Genomic DNA, 22,083 nt, shown 5'->3' with positions numbered 1-22,083 from the left:
CATCAAAAGCCCTGTAAAGGTAAGATGAGAATAGAGACAGCAGTAAAGAACCTGCTGCTCTGCAATCCTAGAATAAAATTAGCCAAATTAAAAATTATACTGCGCCAGAATAAAATCAGGAGAAGCAAGACTTAGAGAAATATTTAAGAGTAGGGGGAATAAGAGCATCCTTGAGAAGGTGGGAGACAAAATGGAGGAGACAAATAAATCTGAAACTGGAAATAAGCAGAGTCAAACAAGAGCTCTGGGTATTGAAAACAAGTATTTGCATGAACAGAGAGGAGCTTGCAAAAGATGGGAGAGGGAAGTGATCACACACCTACTGAGTGAACACACCTACAGCTGGGCTACTTTGCAGAAGCTTCAAGAGCCAAAGCATCACAATGCTAAAAAAACCAAGAACATCAAGAACTGCCAGGTGACCACGGACCAGAGTGTTCTCTTCTTCTCTGGAAGGCCCAGAGCAGCCACTCTGAAATACTGATGGTCTGAAAAACCAGGAGAGATTTTCAGCAGTTTATTCTCTGAGGAGTGCAATCAATTATTCCTGTTCTCCACTGAGAAATCAAACCCCATTAGAGAATCAGGAATGAGCATAGCTAAAATAGCTAAAGCTTGGCTGAGGATCTGGGGACTTAACAGCTCTTTTATGTGCAGCTGGAGAATACAAAAGAAGTGTCTAACCTCAATCTTGTGAAAGAAGGTTAAGGATACTTCTGCCTAAATCCCTCTTGTAAGATATTTAGACCTTCAAAATTTCAGGAAATTCCAAGTTACTGGAAAAAACAGGAGAGCCTACATACAATAGGGCCTTTCTGGAAAATAACACAGCCTATAAACCATAAAAGTGTAGGTCTCTGGATGGTTGGTTGAACCACTGGTTCTGTACAAATGTTGCTGTGCTTCCTGCCAATGCAATGCCTGAACACAATTCAGGGAACAGCTCCAGCCCAAGACTGCTCTCTCCCTGCTGTAAGGGGAACTACCTGTGCTCTGCCACTTGTTCAGGGGATTGGAGAAAAACCACTAACCCACTAAGCTTACTGGTATAGTCTTTAGGTTCCTTGCTCCTAAAGCTGATGTAGTCTAAAAGACAGCATATACAGACACCACAGGGGTAAAATTTATAAAATTCATAGAATTCTTTCTGCTGGAAAAGACCTGAAGTATTGTCCAGTCCAACAATAACACTGTCAAGTCCACTACTACTAACCCATGTCCCTAAGTGCCACGTCTACACATCTTTTAATCTTTTAAACACATCCAGAGATAGTGATTCAACCACTTCCCTGGGCAGTCTGTTCCAATGTTTGATAACCCTTTCCATAAACAGTTTGTTCCCTAATATCCAATCTGAACTCCCTAGTGCAACTTGAGTCCATTTTCTCTTGTCTTATTTCTTGTTACCTTGGAGAAGAGACCAATCTCCACTTTGTTACAACCCCCTTGCAGGTAGTTGTAGAAAATGATTAGATGCCCCCTGAGGCTCCTTTTTTCCAGGCTAAATATCCCCAGCTCCCTCAGCTGTTCCTCATCATTGTGCTCCAGACCCTTCACCAGCTCTGTATCCCTTCTCTGGACTCTCCAGCATCTCAATGCCTTTCTTGTAGTGAAAGATCCAAAACTGAATCCTATGCCACTCAGAAAATATATATATATATATTCAGAGGTGGGATATATTTTGTTTTTCATGGTGGTATATGATTATATATATATATATGTCATTGTGAGCATATCATGTGCAGTAAAACTACTTCTGATGGACTTTTCAGGCAGGATGCCCACATGTTGAATACCTAAGTAAAACCAGTGATGTATGGTACTTTAGAATCATCAGGGAAAAATTAATCGACTTCCAAAAGCAAACCCAGACAGCTCAGGTCTGCCTCTTAGGAGGAGGTTAATTGTTCTCTGAAGGTGTTGCTACTCCTTATTGGTAATCCATAAAGCCCAGAAAGATGAGATCAGCCTTAGATTTTAAATGGCTGGAGTAGGCAAAATGAGTTCTACTCCTGTGACTTTTTGGCTGTTTGGAGAAAGCAGCATCAAGTGTGCAAATCAGAAACACAGCCCCAGTCTTCTTCTCTCACACATTGATGTCCCACTTCATTCTTCCTAACAGTGAGGTTTGGTTCTCCACAGGTAAAAACTGAGTTCCTGTTTTCCAACTCACTCAGGTTTAACTGCAGCAAATCCAAGAAATGCTCATGAGATAGAGTCAGAAAACATTAAAAGGAGAGAAAGCATGGTGGAAGAATAACTACTGTGCAGGAGTAAAACAAACTGAAAACAATGTTCAGAAGTTTATTTTAATTTGGCATTATCTAGACAGGAACACTTTGAAATAGTATACAGCTTAATTAACTATAACTACTGTGCTTTTCTGAGTTAGCCCTCTAAACATGGGGTGAATCTGCAATAATACTTTAGTCATTTTTAGGTCAGCTGTAGATGTAATTAGGTAAGCATGTGAACTTCAGCTTAGAGATGAGGCAAACAAGTTCAGACCCATGTGGTTAGATCCCATCAGTTCACTCTGGTATTTTAAATGAATATATCATAAACACTTTAAATCAGTATACAATAAATTGACGTTGTTTTCCACCCTATTTAGGATCACCTGGTCACTACCTATGACCAAAATGTTTGTGAATGTAAAAGGATCCACTCAGTTCTGAGGCACAGTTCTAATTAGCAAAATTACACCGGTGAAGAGGAAACTGCCTGTGCTGAGACTGATTATTTTCGATTCTAACATTGAGCTTGTGCCTTTTTTCATCGACTATAAATTAAATCATGATCACAAATGCTCTTTGTGTCTCTAGAATGGCTCACTAGTCACAACTAATAAAATAGGAACTTTTGAAAGTAGATCAGGATAGTGGACATTTCAACTGGACCACTTTGAAATAATATGTCTATAACAGGAGCCTAGTTAACTACAGACCATTGATAACAAGTTCAACCACATCAACTGTAGTGATACCTGAGCTTCCTGTAATGTTCCACAATGTGAGAATTTGGCTTTTCTTTCCTTTTAGGATTTTGTGGTGACTTCTTTTTTTTCATGCTATCCCCTCCACTTGAAAGATCAGGAAAATTGAACTGTACCATATCTAAGTAACATATTCAAAACTGCAAAGGAATGTCCTTTAACCTTGTGAAAAACTCACTAAGAACAAACTGCAAGCCTAACACTTTATGACACAGTATGTTGTCTGTAACAATGTATTTCCACCAAAAAAAAGAGTTATTACCTGTTTATCTGATTCCGAAATTCCGTGATTTTTTTACTAAAAAGAGTTATCACACTTTTGTGTGTATCCAATAATAATTTCCCCTAGAGTTACTCACACGATACATGTTACACAGCTTGTTAACACAGTAGTAGTTTCCATGGCAGGGCAGCAGGAAGCACTTGAACCAAGACTGTAGGCAAGTTTTGACCACATTCCATTGTCTTACACAAAAGTGGAGTTTGACAAAGTCTAGGTAGGTTTGGAACACCTCATGTTAAAATTTTAAGTTTAAACACATCAGGTATATACTAAAGAAGTTAGTATATGAGTTCCATTAAAGAATCATTTAGCTACATCTCCGCATCTGTCTGGATGGAACCATCAGACTTCCTGGGGATAGAATGAATGTATATATAGCTGAATTTCAGTATCACTCTATTTGATGGAACACAGAACTTCAAAAACACATTCAAATCTCCATGAAGCATGAAAAGCCACTCCCAGCACATATTTGCAAACAAGGAGAAATTCTTGAACCTAATTCAGTAGAAACTGGTAAAACAGAAAAATTTTCATCTCTCCATAACTTTTAAATAAAGTTATACAGACAAAATATTCAGTAGTAAAGAAAATTCAAAAATCACCTCAGATCCAAGGGCTCTGCTTAAAATCAAGAAATTATAGGTTGGATGGACAGTGGAAGTGTGCTTGGAGTGAGACTTTGCTACCACCAAAGGAAAAGTTAAGGCAAAGTTATAAAAATATCTCAATAAGAAGAGTTATTTATTAAGTCTTGGACAGCTAAAGAAATGCTCAGAAATCTTAGTGCTTTTCCTATGTCTCTCCTCTTCCATGATGGATTACCCTGTCTAGGTGGATTGACATTATATCCCAGACAAAAATATAAATGGCTGAATCTCTGAATTTTAAATTTAAAAGTTTAAACGTACCTTTAACTAAACTAAACTAAACTAAACTAAACTAAACTAAACTAAACTAAACATTAGCAGCTTAAAAAGAAAGCTTCAATGCTTTGATTTTCTCAGGAGTTTCCACTGTGAGAGGTACGAAATCACAGTTTTCACAGCTTGTGTTTTGATTTTATACAGTTTATATTATTTAAGAGTAATTGGAATAGCAAAATAAAATATATAAGCCTTCACATAACACAATACAATAGAAATTATTAGGAAAATATAAAATGCAACACCTTTGAAACAAAGCGTAAAAACAAATAAAAATAGACTATATTTTACTTAATAAATAAATAGGCCTTGATGATTTTTTTAAAATTAAATCATTCATACTATTTTTCAGAGCAAGATATCACTGTAACCAATACACTTGTTTGATGAATTCAGGCTTTTTCAGCAAGGTTATTCTCTCCTATAGGTCTTTCATGGGAATCATATCGGTGATATTTTGGTATCAGGATAATTTATAAGGTGTTGATTGAGTTTTAGTAAGCCAAAGTGCAAGACTTTTCTGAGTCATAATACACAATCAAGCTAGCAGGAGTTTTGTTCAAATTGAGAAGAGAAGCCTGATCCAGCATAATGAAGTTTTAATGATTCAATGGAATTTGTAAAAGGGTTCTAATAAAAATTAACAACAACAACAAAAAATTGTTAGTTGTTTTGTTGCTATTAAATGTCACCATACTTAAGAGGTGGAAAAGCTACTCTCTTTAAAAGGAAGCACTTTTAAAAGAAGAATAATAATGAGGTAACTTAGCAAAATGCCAGCAAGGTAAATGACCACTTTATACTTATAAAATAAATCTGTCCCCTGCAAATCTCCAACCTTCCCTTCATAGATCAGTACATATCCCACACTTTAATTGCATTTAAGTCTGCTCAAGAGGAAATTAAGAGATCTGCCCTAGCAAAATGTGATTTTGTACAGAGAAATAATTATATAATTAAATGTGATTTTCCTGTGTTTTATTCTCAATGTGTTTGTCTGCCAATGTTTTCCTCGTCCTTTCCTTCCATTATATCCCTTCTAACGGAGATGAAGCAGCCTTGGTTTCCAGTGAGATGGAAGGATAGCAGCAGGTACACAGGAAGAATTCAAGATGCTTGCCATAAACCATCTACCACATAGAGAAACCAGGATTTTTTCCAGGATTATTCAGAGCCAATGCAAGCCAGTAACATACAGTGAAACGTTTGTCTTGAACATCCTATGGTGATTTTAATGGAGGAACAGTTGTTCACAGGTATGTGGAACTCCCCTCTTTTTCCTTTGTTTTCTTTTTTTTTTTTCTTTAAATCTTTTCCCCAGTTTTGTGACAGGAACTTAACTTTTAAAAAACTTCCAGGATATGCACATTAAAATTACCTTCCTCACTGACAAGTACAGAATGCTTTATGATAACTTTAGACATGATTTAAGCCCTCATCATGATTCTAGTGAAATCAAAATGTGTATCTTCATGTATGACTTCAGTTTCAAAAGCATAACTTCAAGACTACATAGAGTTTGTCCAAAGTTTCAGAAACATCAGTGAACTGAAAACGTATTTTAACTGCTTTAATTTGTGGATTTGAAATCCTACATATTTTACATTTTATAAAAAAATATTTTTAATTGTTAAAAACCAAAACAATGAGAAATAATAACACTAAATGGAATTCAGTTTTAGTAATACATAAGCTAGCATTAAAATATATAGTACATAATTTCAAAACAAAACTTACATTTGTATAAGAAAATCTCTAGACTCTTGAAGATTAAATACTTGACTGATAGCTTTGATACAACTTGGGCAAAGGCAGAAAGTGTGACTAAATATTGCTCTAAATTTTGCTCACATGGCTGTAAAATCCAATGTACATAAGCTAAATATTTATCTGAAGAATAAGCTGTAGAGATTTGGTCATTTCTTCTGTAACAGTCCCAGAATATTGTAAATAATGGTAAATTACTGAAGTCATCCTTTAGAATACAATCACACACAAAACAATTTTTTGTCTAAAGGGAACCAAAATATTTGATTTATATGACATTATTTTACTGGCTGACCATTTCATTTAACAGATATACTCTTTAATTCTACGCAAAGTTATGCATATGTTAACAGAAAAACAGAGAAATACATTCCTTGAGATCAAAGTACAATGCAGGCTGGAACTCATGGTACTTTGAAAATTAATAAAAGCTCTGGGTCTGGGGTTTTTTTCAATTCCCAAATATGAAATCCCTTGTGCTTTTTACCCAAGACAATGCATGTGCTTGGATCAGCAGAGAATCTCAGGTAACACCATGCAGCAGTGTGTTGCCAGTTGTTTGGATGGACTACTCAATGGAACACCACTGTGGGCCCTTTTCTCTCCCTCACTCAGCACTCTGTGTAACAAGATACAAGAAGAGGCTGAGAAAAAAGCTCAGGGCCTATCCACAACTTTACTCATCTGCTACAAAACATGGACTTGGCTTTCTGGATGTTCTTGTACTACACTTTTTCATCTTGAGATGTGCAGAATGGAGTCCCCAAGCAATTTCAGGAGAGGGTCCTGAAGCCAGGACTGAAACCTCACACCATGCTGTACCTAGAGCTTCAGATTTCCTTCCATGGAGTTCCACGCAGGACTGCAGTTAAACAATTGTTCACATCAATACATGAAAGGGGTTTTAGGCAGAAAAGAGAAATATAGACATACACCATGTGCCAGAGACCTCTGCAGAGGCTTACCGTGGTGAAGGTTTTAAAATTCTCTGCATACAAACAGTTAATCACCACAACCATTTAAAATGTCAGTGGAAAAATAAATGGTTTCCAAGAGCATATAACTGCCCAGATAACTTTCATCAGCCCAGCCACATGAAAGACCCAGAGGCAACTGCAAAGCCACCATCAATACAAATGCCTGTGGAATCCTCTCTGGTGCCAGATCCTGCTGCTTTGGCTATAAACAACATCTCCTGTAGTGCTGCATCTAGGATCTCTGGCTGCCAATCAAGCAGGAAAAGAAGGAGAAGGAAGAACTGTCTAATGCACTTGAGTAAATGTACTATTGCCATTAAGTGCTATATTTTATACCTTTGTGGAGAGTGTGGTTTTGCAAAAGAGCAAACCTCCAAAATGTTAAAAACTCATTGCAGAGAAAATGTAGTGGCAGCTTCGATGCTTAATTTCTGTGAATATGAACATTTTTATAGACTTCAGTCGCCCCACAAAACATTAGGCTAATGGACACCGGGCAGTTCTTCTTAAGTAACTTTATGGTCAGTCATTCTTGCATGTTTGGGCCAATCTGGGTGATGCTCACAGTGAGCAACAAACAGCAGACAGCGTTTGCAGCATGCATCCCTCTCCCTCATTGGTGCTGACACAGGTGCTCCCGTGGACAGCAGGGTTTATATGCTGAAAGCAGACAGGGGAGCCATGGCTTTGGGCTGCACACACAGCACACACTGAAGCCCTTGCCCTTAGCAGTGCCATAATTCTGCACCTGTGTCTGAAGCAGTTTATTTTGTTTCACTGTGAACAAGGCTAAACATGATGCCCAGACTGGGAATATCTGGTTTTGGTGCCCTTTTTTGGCTGATGTCTGGTCTGTCTCTTGGATTAGGCTCATGCAATGGATCAGATTATCATGAGAATCAACCCAGTCATTGTATTTGTGTTCATTGTCAAATCAGGACATAATCAATTGCAAAAGAGCAGACTAGGCTCCAGCCTGCAAACACAAACTGTCTAGTTTTTATTAGGGTTCACATTTACCACTGTGGCAGTGATGCCACTTCCACAAACCCATCTGAATAAGAAAGGAGTGACAGACTGCAATCCTAGATATCTAGTCTATAATTACTCTGTATTTATTTAGATATGTCAGCAATAGCATCTGCATCAGGGGATAATTGCCCCCTCAGTTTTATGTTAGTAATTGACTGCAAGCCCAGAAGTGCAGGCAGAAGGAAAAAAAATAGAAACAGAGAGGAAAAAAAAGTCTACTGAAAGCTAAATATAAAACTTATCCCTGAAAGCTCTGATATTACTTAGATAAAAATGAAGCTATGAATAATTATTGCTGTCAAACTGCTACTAATGAAAATAATGTCCACTACAAATGTATCCAACAATTGCAGACTGTGGCTGAAGTCATAGTGTATGTAAGCATGTTGCACTTTCCTCTCTTAGCTGTAAGCTTTTCTTCCAACTTGAAGTGTCTCTTCTTTATAGTTAGCTGCTAATATTTTAGGAAAAAAACTGAACTCAATTGGCAGTGTTGAATTTATTACACATTATACAAAATCTCAGAACCTCCTGGCAGTACATAATCAAGAAGTACATTGACTCTTTCTTCCTTTCTTCCTTTCTTCCTTTCTTCCTTTCTTCCTTTCTTCCTTTCTTTCTTTCTTCCTTTCTTTCTTTCTTCCTTTCTTTCTTTCTTTCTCACTTTAAGTGACTGGCTAATTAGAACAATTAGAGCTTTTCTATAAATTCTTCAATAGGTCAGCAGAATGCAGAAATTAATACCTCAGTAAGGGTATTTCAGGTTTTTTTACAAAATTCTCTTAAAATTATAAATATATATTTCTAATATGTTATATTAAATAACATATATAGGTAAATTACTAGCAAGGAGTTGATCAATGAGTTGACTTTTTTCTCTGAATTCTAAGGTCCCATCAGTTCTTTACTGAGGTGATATTACTGAAGGACAGAAATTTTTGGTTATTTTTGGGTTACAAGTAAAATGAAATTCAGATTCAGTGTGTTCTGTGTTATTTCTGTATCAAATAGATATAGAACAGCTCAAAATCAAGTATAATGTAACACTAAAATAGCATAGGTGATTAATATTGGAGACTGGTTAATGCAAAAAATTTAGCTCTGCCTAAAGAGGATTATACTGTGAGAACTTTGTTTTATTTTTATCAATTAGCCTAATCTTTGATTTGAATTCTATACCCTCTGGCATCAAGAAGACGCTTGTTTCCTTTTTTTTTTTTTTTTTTTTTTTTCTTTAAACAAAGGATTATTCTTTCTCAAAAGGGGTTTGTCAAGTTCTTTTATTGTTTTATGTCACACAGGGGAAAAATGCTTTTGAGGCATTACCTCTGAATTTAGCAGGGACGAGAGTTTACTGCTATATAATCATTAGTCAATGCAGTAGCTGAAACCTTAAACAAAAGAAAACAAACTACAAACAGGCAAGCATCCCCTAAAGGCACATCAGAACACCAGAGAGAGGAAGCATGGATTTCAAACGCGGCTGCCCAAGCATGTGCTAAATATTGCCGCTCCTGACTTTAAACAGCACACTAAGGAATACAACATCACCTTCCAGTCTTTGAAACAATACTAGGAAGCAAGAGAAAAAGAATTTTAAGGGTTTAGAAAATGTACTTTACTTCTACTCTTTTCTTTATTTTGAGGCTTCATGAAAATTATATCTCCAAGCCAGTAAAATCTTTCAGTATAAGGGAACCCCACCATAAAGCTATTAGAAAGCCAAGACTAGACCTCAAATGCCTTTTTTCAAGGTACGTGCTCCACCAAAACAAGCAAACTGCCTGACCCTTGTGAATTGTCTCCCACAATTACTGTTCCCACAGTGGTTGTGAGCCACAACAAAGCTTTAGAAAGAATTTTACTATGGCTGTGCATTTGAGTGTGCAAACAATCACCAGGGCCACATTTGCTTTCATGGATGATCACCAGCCTGGGGTAACTGTAAGTACTTGGAAGGAGCTAATTAGAGAACTGTATTTCATCCTGATATATGGCCAAATACTATACAAATAATGCATACAGTGAAAAGCATCTAATTTATGCTACTTATGAAAAAGGAGGGTGATGCCTCTAACACAAATGAGAAACATTAAATACATTCTATTTTCTTAGTTTCTTTCTACTAGCATATTAACCGTGAATTCAGAATATATTGTTGGTGTTATTCAAGAGAGTGATTGCTTCATTAATTTAAGTATTTGTCAACTCAGAATAAATTGTAGGTCACTGATTTGAATACAATCTACATCTGAAATGAACTGAGACTATATCTAGCCTCTGCAGAATCATTTTGACAATTTAGAGTTTCAAGGAGTCGTCCAAATTACACCATCTGATGATTGTTCAATGATCTCTACATCTTGAGCTCCTCTATAAAGATGGGTGTCCAGCATGATTGATCTAAAATCATGAAAAAAAAAAAATTACTCTGTCGCAGTCCATCTCCCCAAGAGAGCTGCCCATCCATTGAATGATGCTGGTGTAGGGAGGGGCTCTCTGATATTGGTACTTTATACACTTTTGGAACACAAGATTCCAGAACTGCTGCTTCATTTTTCAAGATTGAACCCCACCATTTGATTGTTTGTAATGACAAGACAATTTGCAGGAGTCACTGGGAAAACAGAGAAGACAGGAGGCACTCAGAGGAGTTTATGGGAGTCAGATGCAGAGCAATAAACTGATTCCAAGCAAAATTTTAAATATAATGTGTCAGGAAAGGAAAAGTTCCACATAAAAAATGGCAGTTCCAAGAAGAGTATGTACCAGTCAGGTCTTTAAAAAGACAGTTTTCCTGTCTTTGGTCTTCAGCAGTTTTTGTGAAAATATGGGAAAGCAAATAGAAGTTGGATGAGGCTTCATCACAGACAGCTCCATGAGGCAAATGAGCTATTTTGCCATATTTTATTCCTCAGACTGATTTTTTCTGACAAGAGCATAACCTCACGGAATGAGCTCTAGACTCACTTCCAAATCCTATGACCACATAAAACCAACAGAAAGCAGAGGAAACTTCCCTCAGAGATATTCTTCCCAGTGTCATAGCACTGTGACTGCATGGGAGCTGCCGTGCTGGGTCCTCTTTTCCATCACTGGTGCTGGAGCTTCCCCTCAAGCAAAACCCGTCCTCTACTTGCAACAGCTTCTAAGTTTCTGCAGTAGGACATAATTTCAGTGGGACAGCAGAGCAAAAGGCTGAGAACCAATCACCTCTTTTTTCACATAAAAGACATGAGACTGACAGAAACCTCTCCATTAGGTAATGAAAGAAATGCTCCACCCAACTCACCTGATGGTTGATACTTCTCTTAGTACTAATAAAGAACAAATACTTCCTTATATGATCAGATTTTAATATGAGGCTTTGGCTTAGGCTAGCTGTTATTAAAAACACAATTCTTGAAAATGTACTTTTTAAAGGTATTTTGGAACCTTCATTTGCTGGAAATGCACTAAAGATGATACAAACCATATGCTATACTACAATCTTGGAAAACAGACCTTTTCATTGGATAATGATGTGGGATGAGAGATATTTCATCTTTCATACATTTATTTGACAGTGATGAATTTAATTCATTCTATCACATTGAATGATACATTTATATTCAGTATGTAGTTTAAAATTTCATAAATGATTAAAGTCTTTGCCGTTTTAATTATAATATGAAGAGAGCAGCTAGAACTTATTTGCAGAGAATAATGTTCAAGTCAATAAATTTGGTAAGTTCTCTCGACAACACATAAATGATGACTTAAGTTGCCTGACTACCTGTGGAAGACAGCCCGATAACGAGAGTCCTTGTGTCTCTTTTCCAGCAGAGTGAAGCCAGAGTCTGATCACTTCCTAACTTCAACAACATCCTTTCAGCAACTGGTAGCAAACAATTCACAGATCTTTAAAAGTTGTTCTCTGCTCCTGCACTAATGAAAAAGGTCAGCCTGCTAAGCAGAGGACTGCAGACAGCTATCATCTACCAAGCCTGTGAGCTGTAATTTATCTCACCAGTGTAAAGAAGATTCTTCACCCCGGGAGAATCAATAAGGGCTCTGAATTCACAAGGCAAGTAGTTTTTGACCTCGCTTTGCACTATGCAGGCAATAGTTTAGCTTTCTTCATGCTCACCTCTCAGCTTTTTGATTCACAGGGACCACGCCTAGTTAATCACTAAATGCCAAACCAAAAAGGGGACTATCCAAGTGGACTATCCAAGATCCAGTGGCGACATTAGCACCTGTCCACAAGGAACTGAATCAGTACAGGTAGCACACAAGTCAGACATAAATCATAGGTCTGTTACTGTCTCTTCATGCACTTCGGCTTAGGCACTGCAAAAGTATTGGAAGGAACTTTGGACAACTTCGTGCAACTGAACATATTCTCCTCTGGTCTATATAGAATAATTGAAGAGAAAAACAGTTGTTGAGTTGGCCTTCACAGTTTTCTTCCTTACAATTTGGAACAGAGTAGAATCTAATTTATTTTTTATGATCTTTTTTGGCCTAAGAAATTTGCACAAAATCATGACATTCAGAGTGCTTATTTTAGAAAGCGAAATATTCATAATCTCCACAAGCTTTAAACAGCATAAAAACTAAAAAGAAAAAAGTTTTTTTACTCTCATCCTAATTAAAAACTAAACAAACCAAACAACAAAACAGCCAACAAAATAACCCAACAAATAAAGCAAATTTGATCAAATTTTGTTGAAAAATAAAAATGCCTTTAGGCTGAGGAGTCATATGCCAAAGTATAGACCAAAGTGAGTTAAACCAAAGGAATCAGAAAGTCTTCTGGAAAAAGGAGGGCATATAATGGGAACAACAACAGACCTTTAACTGTAGCAGTGCTGCTGGGTGCCACTATAATGAACTGAAACCTACGATCTCCTAGGGTTAATAAGACACCTGTCTTGAAACTAGCAGTCATATTGGTTTTCCAAGCCTGCCACAATACTTAAAGTCTTGATGAAGTTCTTACCGTGCCAAAGGAACTTACTAACAAAGCCACTGAGTCAATTTAACCTAGTGAAACTGGACCCTGTAGACTGGGTTATCAGAGTTTTGTGTTGAGATAATTACAGCACTAAAGAGAGCATATGGGCTGTCAAGGCTGGCACATGGCCTGCGCCAGCTGTTACCTGGGTGCTTTGGAAAATCTACTGAACAGCATTTTGGACACAGAACAGCTATATGTAAGTTTTCCAAGATATCTAGTGGGAAATCCTCATAATAAATTTATTTTTTATATGGGGAAGGATTACACCCAATAACATGACTGCAAGAAGTACAACCTTAAACTTCAAAAGGAAACCACCAGAGGAAAACAATTTTGCATGGTAGTGAAGTGTACCAATAGCAAGCTTCACGTTGCTATAGAAAGTAAACTATTCAAGAAATTGGCTTTTGTATAGCCCAGCTGAAAACAATACAGAAAGACTCCTACTTAGGAGTTTTTCTAGAAACAAGCCTCTGAGTCAAAGGGATTTATCCTATTATTCCTAGTATTGCTACTCTGTGAAAAATGTCTTCCAAATGTAATGTCATAGCCAATTGATTACTAACAGCAATTATTGATCAGCTGTGATGCTCTTACCAGCATCACAGGGCCTGCCTTTATGAGGTGATATCAACCAAGGAAAACGTTTCAAATAGGATGCATCCAATGAGTTGGAGAGGGAATTTAAAGAGGAATCAAACAGAAACATGCTCAGACAGAATACAGCAAATGGAAAAATGCACACCAAAATTTTGCAACATGTGAGGTCTTGAAATTATGATTATTGGATCCAGGAGGATTATAGTTAATTATATTAATTATTTAGACAAGTAGACTTAATTACCCAAACAGAATTTCCTAAAATGCAAGGTTACTTTAACTTTGCCTGCCGTACTTGCAATATCTATGATCTGAGAGAATGACTGGGAGACATGGAGACTGGCAAGTCATGGGGGAGCCAATGCTTAACTTCCAAAAGCTGGCTAGATGCATCAGAGTTTTGTGAGCAAAAACTTTGCCATTACTATGGCTGGGATTAGTGCCACTGTACAGCTCTGAAAAACTCCTGCAAAATCCCAAATCTTAGTTTCTCTGACCAAATTAAACTTAGAAAGTTTAGGTAATGAAGCTCCAGCTTCAGTTTCAAGTCACCTTAATGAACAAAAACACAGATTCATTCCTCTGACATTATTACCTTCATGGACCTAATGCAAATATATCACTATTTGCTTCACATAATTCAATTTCATGTCTTCATGAATCTCTCGAGAAATTAATGGATGCAAAATTTAAGATTTACTATCTCTTTGAACAAGTCATTTCATTAGGAATCTAGTTAACCCTTATTTCCTCCTTTTCTGACTCAATAAAACAACTTCATTGCTTGTGAAGAAGGGATTGTAATAAGCTGGCCCAAAACATAATTTTCTGCATACTGAAATTCTTAACTTTGTTGATCTGCATCAGCATTATTAATGCATAGAAAAGCTGAAGTACTAACAATATTGGTACCATATTTTTTCAAAGCAAAATCTGCCTTTTTTAGCTCTCTAAACACCTATTTTATTGAAAAGGAATGTATTTTATAGTTAAAAAAATCAGTTATTAGATTTAAAATTTTTAACCCTATCCTAAAAACACTAGAAAATCTAGTTTACCTCAAATTAAGTGCATTACTGCATTATATTTTGCAAGCTTTAGCAAACAACAAAAAAATTCCCCCAGAAGAATCTTAATTCTTATCTATGGAAAACATTAAACTGCTAAGTGCTAACAACTGGAATTAGTCCTTAAATCTCTAATGAGAATAATAAAACATGAGTGCAGTTTGTGCTGTAACTTGATAAGGCCTGGATTTACTTGCTGTTAGTAAAAGTTCCTGATCCAGCAGTATGGCGCTTTACTCCCTGAGGTACAGGAAACAATATCTGTCCTTTAGGAGCATCCTCTGTGGTAAGCACTTCTTATCAGGGCTATCAAAGGACTAAGATAGCAGTGTAATATCTAGTAACAGCAGCTTTATGAGCAGATCCATTACTGATTTAAATCAATCTAAAGCAGGTAGTTCTGATTAACCCATTCAGAACAAAGCTGACCTCCTTGCAAGATTATTTCTTCTGAAAGTAATGCAAACTGTTTCTATGCTGCCAGGTGTTACATGCACTGAATCTAAGAAGTAGTAGCAGCAGAAGTGTGGACCAAACACCACATGCCACAAGCCACTTAAAAAAAAAAATCTTGTATTAAACCCTTGTCACTCTGCAAAGATACAATACTTCACAGTGGTACAGTTTAATATTCTTCAAAATTCTGATTTGAACTAAACTAGGATACTGTATGCAGAAGGAATTAATTTAACTGAGCCTGTCTAAAATCATCTTGCTGTCAATTTGTCTGAAAATTTTTTTTTTTAATAAAAGGCAACATTTAAACACTGTTCACCACATTTTTCTACCAAAACATTTATTGGAAGGTAGTCTTCAGATTCTATTTGCTTGTAAAGATATTTTTATTCTTTGCAATGGAAAACGTAATTGTAACTTTTCTTGAATTTCCAAAAAATAAAATTAAAACATTGCTATCAGTCAGCAGTTTAGCAAGTCACAGCTATTTTAATTTCTAGTGTTTTCACTTAATGTCAATGGAGAGTCCCTCCCAAGTCTTCATTAAAAATCCTTAAAAGCCTTGTTTATATTTTTTCATATGTCTTAAGAAAGTTTTTAAACATTCCAAATACAATTTGTTTAAATTATGATTTGTAATTTGGCCAGTAATTAGATGATTAGTGTTTAGAGAGACAAGAAGCCCACTGCGCACAGTTTGGCAGAGCTGGGAAATGCCCATGCGCTGCTGGCCGGGAGAGGCCCGGCAGACAAACACGGCACTCGCAGAGATTACGAGCACAAAAACAACACACACGATAGACACCCTCTCACTACCAGCTAACTCCAGCTCAAGCACTTGGACACACTAAATGGTCACCTTCACCATTATCCTGGGCCTGATCATGCTCTTCCCAAAGTCAGTCTGAGCTAAATTATTGATTGCAACAGTTAGTCCCTCGTGTCTTAGGAGTTAATGGGATCGAAGTGACATATAATCAGCATGCGTAATTTGAGGAGCTCGAACTTCTTGGATTCCCTCCTGACTTATTTTGGAGACATTGCCTTTATTTCTGAACTATCCTTCTGAATAATAATAAGAAAGAAAAAGAAATTTGGATTCCGGCAAACAAGCCGCTTGTTTCTCACCCCAATTTTCTTGGAGCTTGTTTAGAGCCTGATCTTGCAATCTTCACATAAGCCTTCCCCAGTGACACACTTGCCTACCCTTAGTCTAAATCCACTCCCTAGCAGAATTTTTTAAAAAAATCTTGGATAGGGTAAACACACACAAAAAGTCTGCATTTCTGTTCCTGTCTACCTTACAAAGGTTCACAGACCAAATGAAACCCCTTACACATATTTTAATTAGTGTAATTTAGTATTCTCCACGAATGCAAAAGGTTACACTCTTACTGATTCTTTGATTTAAACAATTCCTATTAAACTGTGTAATTTTAGTTCAGTATGTGCTTTTGTAGTACTTTATGCAAACGTGAACTCTTTGAGATAACAAAATCAGCATGAATTTTGTATTAGAAATATATTGCAACATTAATAAAACAAAACAGTGTGTTTTCTTATGATAATACAGTTTAAAGAAATAGGGTTTTTTCCAAGATTCATACCATACAGGTGACAAACTATTTATTTACTCCTGCTTTTACTGGTAGCTGTATATTTCTTATTAGATAATAAATTTGATCTTCCAAACTATTTTGCTTGAGCATCAGAAAATATCCAAGTGCTAAAGGGAGAGATGGCACCTAAAATATGCTGCTGAAGTTCTCTCTCTTGATAACACTGGAAGCTATTCTGTAACTTGATCAATTTCTTGCATCTACAGAATATTGCTTTTTAAGGCTGGTATGGGAGAGAAATATCTAAACAGGCTGATGTTTTCAGTTCTTCAGAAAGAGATGAAATTAAAAAGCTCTAAATTCAGTATCTTTCAAAAGAAAATCTTAAAAAGTATAAAAATTCTTTTTTCCTCTGTCTGATTCAGGAATAAAATTTATGCCTTTTATATCATATATTGCTTTAACATTTTCAAAATGAAAGCTAAAACCAGGCCCAGAGCAATAGAGTATAATTTTAAGAGTGTCAAATTATCTTCAATAGCCATTTTTTAAATAAAATATAAAATCTTGAAACAGACAGCAAGGAATTGTATTGAGGGCAAAATCTTTCACTTACACATAAATTTTAAAAAACCTACATCCCTGAATATTAAAAAAAAACCCACAGGAATATTGTTTTCTAATTGACACAGAATATATATGTCAGTAGTATGAATGATTTTCAGATGTCAGTTTTAACTAAAGTCCCTCTACATTTGTTTCTTTAAAGACACTGCCATTTGGTAGGTCTGCAGACCTACAGGAACAGAAGAACAGTAGTATTTGTACAGGCTATTTGTTCCAGGCTGCAAATGTAATCCTGCATTTCAAGGTTACCAAGAGGAAGGGAAGGCATTATCATTGTTTTTTCAGTCTGACTGTCCCATTTAGGTGATGTACATACTCTGAGCAAATTAATTGCTTTGAATTTTACTTATATTTATTAACTGAGATTAGGAAAGACAGTAAAACACTATATCAAAGCATTATGGAGAAAACAGCCAGAATCAATCTTTTTCGTTTGTCACAGACACCACTTATTTAAATCTAAAATATGTTCTTTGCTGTCCTTGGTCTATTCTGGTAAATAATAGCTTGTACCAAATATAGGGCTACAGAATCCTCTCTTCTTTGTGAACATAAAAAAACAGAAACAATAAAAAGAAGGAAAGAAAAAAAAAAAAAGACATATCAAACTTCTAATAATAGGGCAACAACAACAAAAAAGCCCCACCAAAACCCTGTAGTCTGTTAGATCTCTGCTTCTCAGCTAACTAGATTTTATTTCTATTTTCAAAAATCTTAAGTGGATTACTTTTGCAGGGCTGCTTCCAGAATTTAATCACTATGCCTCATCATTCCAACATTTATTTGGGGGCAAACCCTGCAATATCAAGAAATTCAGAAGGGCCTTGTAAAGAGAAAAAGACAAAATTGCTAAGTAATACAGGGCATTATAACTCACTAAATAAGGCAGCTCCACATCACATTTCTCATTCAGACAATTGTGCAAGAAAAGCATTACCTGATTGTAATCGTTTAGACACAGAAATTAATTTAAAATAGACATGCTTGCATGTATCCAACACTGATTCGATCTCCCCACTTTTTGAAAGTTTGGTATCGGAAACACTGCAACACCATCACCTGCTGATTTTTTTCTTTTTTAAACAAAGTAATATTGAATCTCCCACATAGGAAGGAAGATAAGTAACAATATAGTGCAGGCTCCAAGTTAAATCTGGTTCAGACAGCGTAATAATGATGTCATTAAGGCTCCGAGCTGAATGGGAATCAGACAGTGCCATAGTACAGCTGCAGACATAAATCTGAAAGAACTTTTTTGGCTACATTCTCAGACTTACCTTGAAAGATATTTAGGAGCTCCAGCAATGTGAGTTGAAAGAAATGTTCTCAAAGGGAGGTTTGCAGACTGAAGAACCTGTGTAGGCCTTATAGGGACTTTCTTCTGTGGCACAGGAAGGAACATTTTGTTAAATGAATAAACTAAGAGAAATAATTTCAGAAGAAGTGCAAACCAGAAAACAAATAAACCTTAATACTACCACAAATAAATGAGACTAAGGCAATTGTGGGACTGCTCAAAGCCTTTTTGCCTTGCTGAATGAAAGCAATCCCTAAGACTGAATGGGTAATGAGATCCTGGCTCCTGAGATTTTAGCTTTCTTAATCATGTTCATAATTAATTCAAGAACATTGATAATTTCATTACATTCTTTTTGTCTTATCAATAAATGATGTGCCTGCACTTTTGGTCCTGTGTACAGGGAGAAAGGAGATGCTTTGGGTAATATTGCACCAGGAATTGTATACGTATATATGTATATATATATAATCTATATGACCCAAAATAGGATGTGGTACTTATTATCCATAACCAGGCCTCTATTATCAGAATATGATGGCAAGCAGTTACAAATAATTAATAAGCTTTTTATGCAGAAATGAAAAACCCTTTAAAGAAAAATATGCTGCAAATATAATTCCTGTCTGAAAGATACGTATCTTAAAAAAAATACATTTTCTGACATATTTAGGAATGGATCTCACAGGAACTCAAACTATAAATATATTTTTTAAGCATCTCTAGATATCTTGTTTTTTTAAAAAAATCTTATGAGGAAAAAACAAACTTCATCTCCTTTTCCTATTTCAAGAGATGTGCCCTTCTGTTTGTCCTTCCAAACGCATTTCCAGTATCAGCTTACATCTGACACCAACCAGTATTCACTCACTCAGTTGAAATCGTCTGGGGCTTTTTACATTGTGGCTTTTTTGGTGGTGGGGTGTTTTTGAGGTTTTTTTTATTTTTGGTTTCTTAATGAAGACTGAAAGCTTTCTCTTTATCCAACAGCCAGTCAAATGGGAAGCATCCCTTTAGGATTTACTACTTGCTCTGTGTAATCTTCATCAAGCAACATATTAGTTTTGCTCCCTTTTTTTTGTTGTTGTTGATTTAGAGGTGTCATTGATTTTAGGCAGCAGAGTACGTAGAAGTGAAAGTTTTTGACTGGGAACAAAAACTGCTGTGTTATTTGCTCTCACTTACGCCTCCTTATTTCATTCTGACATCAGTGAAATCATCCATGGTCAACATGTTCCTGCACAAGAGAAAGCACCATAAATGACTCACAAACAGTTTAATAAGTGACTTCAAAACTAAGCTACACTCAGGAAACCTCTACCACCCTGTTGAAATCTGCGTTTCAGCTGATAGTCTTTTAAAAATAATAAAATCGAACATTTCCTCCTTAAAAGCAGGTTAAATGTCAACTGAAGGACAAATATATTCCCCATCAAATGTTCCTATTTTCTGCTCTGTTGACACTGGCTTCATGGGGATGCTACTCCACTGAAGGTCTAGGTGGCTCTGAGCCAGCATAGCAAGTGACAGGTCACCTGGGTGCTACACTGATGCATGTGCAGATAAAGGGTTTCCATTCTGAGGATAATTATCAGGGCTAGGGAAGGAAGAAAGCCTGAATTTCATGTATGTGTAATATTTTGTAAGTAGCTACACACATATCACTGCTACTGCAAAAAAAAAAAAAAGAGACCAAGGAGCAATCCATGGTTCAAGGTCAGATGACACCAAGAGATTGCAGCCCCATATCGCTCACACACAGTGCCTTGGAACAGAAGGCTAGAGAGACCTCACCCAACGAGCCCAAAATACACCTGTGGAACACACCAGCAATCCAGCAGGGTGGACAAGGGGGGCACTGCACTTAGCCTGGTCTCTCAGCCTTCATTTATCTTTTATGACTCTGATATCCAAAGAGGTGCCAAAACATCTGGTATTAAAGACCTAGAGCAGCCCTAGAACTTACGCAGCTCAGGAGAAATGTCAAGTAGTTTGGGTACCTTAAAGGGTCTCTCAAAGGATGAGGTAGGCAGCATAAAGGATTTACTATAGTGTAAAAGCAAAACTTCCCCTCTTCAAGTTTCAGGCAATGATATATGAGGATCACAAGAGGTAAAATCAGGTAAACACGGATTATTTAGGATGTTTGATATGTTTACCTGAAAAGACAGGCCCTGATTATCTTTTGTAGTGTCCCTCCCAGATTACAGCACTGTTCCTTGAGGCTGTAAAAAAAGCAAGTTGATTTAGGCAATCCAGGCACTCTTATTCCCAATGAAGACAAGAGTGTGCAAGTCTTGAAGAGGCCTTTACCCCAATGGTCCTGAGCCTATATGGCCATAACCATAAATCTGATTATCCTGCGGGGGCCTCATCTCCCCACTCACAGTGTAAAAATTCTCTGACTACACCCTCAGTTGAGGCATTTTAAGGGAATACCTGGGAGTAGATGGGATACCATTCCTGGACACATTGAATTAAGAACGCTGAATGCATTCAATTAAGTAGAAAACACTCCCCCTTCATCCTTGCTGTTTTCAGAGGGCAGAATTCAAGATAAGTAGGTTCAGATCCTGGATTTTGATTAGGTTGTTCTTGCTGTAGGTCAGTGTAATGCCTTCAGGTGTTATGATTCCAAACCTTATAGCTGAGATCAGCAATTGTAATCCCTTTAAAATTTAGGGCAACATTTCTTTGAAGCAAATCTGAACTATAAATAATGTGGAAATCTCTCTGAACTTGATTATAGCTTTTACTGCAAGAGCTATTGAAGAGATGGAGCCCAAGGACCTTTGGCTGGACCATGGAGTTTTTCAAGAGCAGTCTCAAAAATTGAAACTGTTTATGCATTTGGAATACCTGGCCTTTTTTCGTCTGTAATTTATATGTAGTCTCAGGTCATCCATGCTTTATTCCTAATCTTTAAAATGTAAGTACTACTCCTTGAATTTGAAACCATCTCATCAGACCAGAAACCTTAAAATTTTCCAAGGGATTTGGAGAACTGTCCTGAAATTCATGAGAAGAATCCATGTCACAGTGGTAGTCATCAACATTTTTTCCACATTTACCACATGGCTTATAAATAAGCCATCTATAAATTCACAAAAAAAATATTATAATCAAGTTTATAGAATTGCACTTTAAAACTAAGTTCACTCATACATACAAGCATGAGAAAAATTATGAGGAGTTTGTAGAATGACCTGATTACCTGAGAAAGAAGTCCAAAAAGAGCAACACGGAATCACTTAGCAAGGCAAGCTGTTGCCTGTGACAGTGATGTATGAGACATAGGTGATATATGCACTGGGTGGCTTTATCAGTAAATCACTGAGTTATTTACTTCCCTGAGGAACTGGGCCTGTCTCTGGAAGAGACTGCATTGTGAGATGCACCAGTGGGGGATTAATATTGGCAAAACAGTCAATTTTGATTTGTTCACACAAAAGAATCATAAAATGTAATTTAATAAATAATACAGCACAGATGTAC

General features: G+C 36.6%; 1 long non-coding RNA gene across 3 annotated transcripts in view; it reads right to left on the bottom strand.

Annotated features, from left to right (window-relative positions):
- LOC136374323 (uncharacterized) overlaps nucleotides 1-21,104 on the bottom strand; it is a 28,290-nt gene extending 7,186 nt beyond the window's left edge. Inside the window, exons 1-4 of one of the 3 annotated variants that reach the window (XR_010745878.1) lie at nucleotides 21,028-21,104; nucleotides 20,748-20,813; nucleotides 18,569-18,672; nucleotides 17,376-17,832 (exon numbers count right to left, since the gene is read on the bottom strand). This is a non-coding gene — a long non-coding RNA (uncharacterized lncRNA). Of the gene's footprint in view, nucleotides 1-17,375; nucleotides 17,833-18,568; nucleotides 18,673-20,747; nucleotides 20,814-20,901; nucleotides 20,949-21,027 lie in introns of those variants that run through there. The other 2 variants (XR_010745876.1, XR_010745877.1) reach the window with 2 other exon arrangements.
- Nucleotides 21,105-22,083: the final 979 nt, after the last annotated feature.

This window comes from Sylvia atricapilla, chromosome 2 (genome assembly GCF_009819655.1).
Source record: "Sylvia atricapilla isolate bSylAtr1 chromosome 2, bSylAtr1.pri, whole genome shotgun sequence".
In the NCBI taxonomy this organism is placed as follows: Eukaryota; Metazoa; Chordata; class Aves; order Passeriformes; family Sylviidae; genus Sylvia; species Sylvia atricapilla.
Note: the sequence above shows the minus strand (reverse complement) of the source record. Positions and strands in the feature narration are given on the sequence as shown.